General features: G+C 32.7%; 1 pseudogene; it reads right to left on the bottom strand.

Annotated features, from left to right (window-relative positions):
• Positions 1–446: 446 nt before the first annotated feature.
• On the bottom strand, positions 447–4,226 carry LOC143052044 (uncharacterized; annotated as a pseudogene).
• Between the last annotated feature and the right edge of the window lie 539 nt (positions 4,227–4,765).

Raw genomic sequence — 4,765 nt, 5'->3', positions numbered from 1 at the left:
AAATATTGGCAAGTAACCCACTGTCCACACCGGGACTATATTTGTGGACAACGAAAATCAAGGGACAACAATTGTGGTCTCTGACCATGAGCCATAATTGGTAACTAAAATATGATTGGATAACAGCCTATTTCTTCATGTTTTGTAAAGTAATTTTTATAGTACTGTATCTGGTTTAGAATAATCAATTAAGAAACAAAAGTACATTGTTATGTATAGCACTCACTTTTGTTATTGTAAGTGTTAAACAAGTATTTTTATGATCAACAATTTTCTTGTGAAACAATTTGAAATATATTGGTATATGATTTTTCAAGTGATATCCCAAGAACATCTATGTTAAAACAAAATGTCAATCAATCGCCTAACAGCATGAAGTAACACCGCGTTTGATTCGCCGGCTACAAAAGTCAAGTGGTCTCGGCTCAGTGTGACGTTATTAAACATTATGTCTGTGTGACTGGATTATGATAAAATTGTCAACGTCTAGTAGCGTAACAAAATGTTATCTCTTATTCTGACAGCGTGTTGTATAACCCGAATTATGTCAGTCGTTATATTCCGCCGATCTCCGTTTGATTTCCGATTGCTACATTAAAGATAGTCTATATGCTACTAGAGGGCGCAGAATTATTTGAGTTACGTGAAGTAGGGAAATTGTTTTCATATAAAGAACACAACATTTTATGAACTTGCTTCCTTAAAGAATAAAAATTTGTAAAAAAATAAAAAACGTTATTTTTTCTTCTGTTTTTTTTTTTTTTTTTGCAAGAACAAAAAAGTCTTTCAAACTTCACATTCTACATGCAATACCACAGGTTTGGATGGTATTCGTTAATGACAAAATAATCGAACAAAACAAATCACTAGAAGACGTCTAGAGGGGATCATACAATATTCGCCAGCAGCTTTTTGTTAAGGGGCCAGCTGAAGCAGGACTTCGGTGCGGGATTTTCTCGATGTATTGAAGACCCATTGGTGGCATCTTGTTGTTTTTTCTTAGGTTGGGCTGTTGTCACTTTGACACATTTCCCATTTCCATTCTCAATTCCATTGAAGGTGTCATAGCAATTTGTTGTTTGATGATTGACATGAACCTGCATCAACTATTTGCCACTGGACGCAACAGTAATTAATCAATCGTTTGGTGGTGAAATTTTATTTCTCTTTCTCTTTTTATAATTATCATTTACGTCATTGCTGATCTTAACAAAAACATTTTTTTTAATGTATGTTAATCCAGAAGCAGAATTAAAATATTTTTCTACATCCCTATTTATCATCAAAACATTACAAGTCCGAACCTTAATTATTTATTGAACTTTTTCAATTAGGATGATATTACTCATGTAAATTTTGTCATAGTCTCATCAATCATAACGATGTGCAAAGTTTGATTAAAGAGAAATTAAAAACGATTTTTACATGTGATTTCTTTTAAATGTTAATAAAATCTATATTTAGAATTTATATAATCGATTCTTGTTAGTGTGCTTTCTTCCGATCAAAGAACAACCAAGACCATATATGTTAAAGGATAACTCTAAAATATATGAATAAGACAACTTGTCAGCAGTATTTTATAGAAGTAACATGACATGTAAAAAGCATATGGAGTAGGCCTCGGCCAGCTTATCCTTACGGAGCACCTGTGATCACCCTTTTTTGGTGGGGTTCGTGTTGCTGTGTTTAATTTTATATATCGTGCTTTGTAAACTGTTGTCTTTCTTTATATCTATTTTCTTTTTTTTGGAATTGTAAGTCTTTTCGACTACGGTGTCTTTCGACTCACTTTCATTAAGTTCGTGAAACGGTGTTGTTACTTCCTAAAAAAAGCGTAATGCTACTATTATGTACGTTCTAAATTGTAATGGGTGAATTAATGGTCTGTTTTGTTTTGTTTTTTTTTTTTTTGTCTCTTAATGAACAGTTTTAATACTTACAGCAGATTTTTTTTGACAAATATGTATCTGTTCTGTGTTGATATATATATATATTGGAAACGTTAAAAGAGCAAGAGTTGATCTATTTCAATTTTAGTTTAACCTCATCATTAGCTATTTGTATTAGCTCTACTGGCTAAACACTGCATTATAATATATAAAAGGGCCCGAACTGATAAATGAGATACAATTCAAACTTGAAAACTAACTGTTCAATTCATTATTTAATTTTGACTTGCTAAAACAGACATGTCTGAAAACAATGTGTTTCTTGATTTTTGTTTTGTTTAATTTACTTAATACACTTCTGTATACCTTTTTTTCGCTTTGTGGTTGCTTTCAAATAATGTTTACCCAACATTCTATGTGTTGTGATTTATTTATACTAATTCATACTTCAGTATTTAAAACATAAATCTTTGAATCTTAGTCTTATAAAATTGAAGCATGATACAATGAATATCCTGATCATTATATTTTTTTTTCTTCACATATTTCTTCACATGTTTCAAATCAAATCTGTGTCCAGGAATCATCATTGGTTTGTGTACAAAAGAAAGTAAACATTACTTTTTAGTCACATTATAGCATGAAAACAAATTCTTTGAAAAAAAAACATCATAGAAATATATTGTAGAAATTATTGTCCAGGGGCAAACTGAATCCCGAAATTTGTTCGCTGCGTTTAAGACCAAAAGGAGGATTTCGTCTTTTCCCTGCTCTTTGGTCGGGTTGGTGTCTCTTTGACATATTTAGTTTGTATCCTCGATCCAAACCATGCATTGGATTTTCTCATTGTTGAAGGCCATACAGTTGCCTGTGATTGCTCATATCCACTTCATTTGACTTTAGGTGGACAGTTGTCTCATTGGAATTCATAACGCATTTCCTTATTTGTAAAATTTTGATTTTTTTGAAATTTTAACTTCCGTTTTTGTTTTATTGCTATATACAAAAAAATGTATTGTATAATTACATATCACCGGAATGCATGCAAAAACACAATTACTCATGTTTATAGATTGCATTGGAATTTTGTTGCAGTTTGTGTAGTTATATCATCTTACCAAGGGCCTTTATTTTCCTTCGCGGCCGTGAAAGCCATGCTGTCTGGTTTTTTCCCCGACTTTTATTTCGTCACACAAAAAAGAATAGATAAATTTCAACAACAATGGAAACAGTCGGGCTTTTCAATAATACTATTGAACTCGCTATACATTGAAAATGCATGACACACATTGTCTGTATCTCACAATATATAATTTGATATGCGTAAATGTATGCACAATAAATGACATATTAATGTCAATCGGCAACTCTCGAGTGAATCCGGATATGTAAACAAAATGGCAAATAACATCAACGTGGTTTTGTGAGATCGTTCAACAACGCGAGATCTTGTATTACCGGTAGTCTTTCTCACTCGATGTATCTGATAGATTACCATACTATTACAAACAAGTACCAATATAAACGGTAAAGTTAGATAAAGTGTAAACTGGTAAAAATATATGTGAAGATTCAAATACTCTGAATGTGTGTCCATATCGCCTTCACAGTTACCGCCGACATTTTTTATCATTATGAAACGGAATATATGAGATATGCACATGAGAACAAAAGTTGAAATGATCATCACAATTGCTCCGGTCTGGGTTCTCAATACTGTTTTTCTAAACGGCAAGCACATCGCTACAACTCGCTCGGCCGCCATTCTTACAATAAGCCATGATGACATTAAATAGCACACGTGCTCATAAAAGGTATAAATCTGACACGAGACGTTTCTGTAATTTGTGAAGACGCCACATTTCTTTTTATCGTGCATGAGTTAATGAATCAATGCTACCTGTCGATTTATCAAACAGAGGCTGTCAAAAACTGCTAAAGCACAAAGAAAATGACTATAAGAGTGGTTTGGTCCTCATGAGTAAAAACGACATTATATTCCCGCCAATTCCAATAAGAACGATAATCAGTGTCATTATTTGCTGGGTCCACCATCCCCATCGTTCTGGTTGGCGACCTACAAAATCGAAAAAGGAAAAATTCAAATGTATGATGGATATCTTATATAGTAAATTAGAGTCCTTCAAGTCAATATACTTTTATTTTTCAACCACATTTTCGCATTTTGTTTTCACAAAATATGCCCATGAATCTCTATTCTTTACATGTTCGCCCTTTATCCTCTATTCTAAATATTTTTAGCCTATTTTTCTATTTCCTTCCCTATTTATCTGTACTCTTGTTCCTTTATTCACTAGTCTAACTAGTAACCATTATATTAGGATGTTTGGTGGATTGATGAAGGAACGGAGTGCGCAATTCGTATCTTTGTTACAAATTAATTTTTGATGAACGTGCACAAGTGTAAATAAGGGAAATAATCAGAATGAAATGAAACAGTTTTCCCTTTATTGGTTCTACCTGTATTAACTTGTAGTTTAATGAAATGCTGCGATACTCTGGAGCCAATATGCTTAGTTAACTGGCTATTAGTACAAGGACCATCTTTTCTGTGTTACATATACTGTAGTATTTTCCAAATGTAATAAAAAATTCCGATATTTTAAGAACAGAAAACAAATAGATGAAGTAATTAAGAAATTGAAATGAAAATTCTTTAAAACATAAAAAATAGATTCATGTTCTAGGCACCTGTTGCCAAGTTCCAGTTTAAATGTCAAATATACGTTTCACTTTCGTCACAACTCGGCCGATTCCGTACCTTCATCTGAGAAGACGAGTAGCGGATTCACCCGAGGATTGCCGATTGATATTTTACATTTTACATAAGTTTCACCTATCTACGGCATGTA

Source organism: Mytilus galloprovincialis, chromosome 11 (assembly GCF_965363235.1).
Source record: "Mytilus galloprovincialis chromosome 11, xbMytGall1.hap1.1, whole genome shotgun sequence".
Lineage (NCBI taxonomy): Eukaryota > Metazoa > Mollusca > Bivalvia > Mytilida > Mytilidae > Mytilus > Mytilus galloprovincialis.
This window is presented reverse-complemented; position numbering and strand designations above follow the sequence as displayed.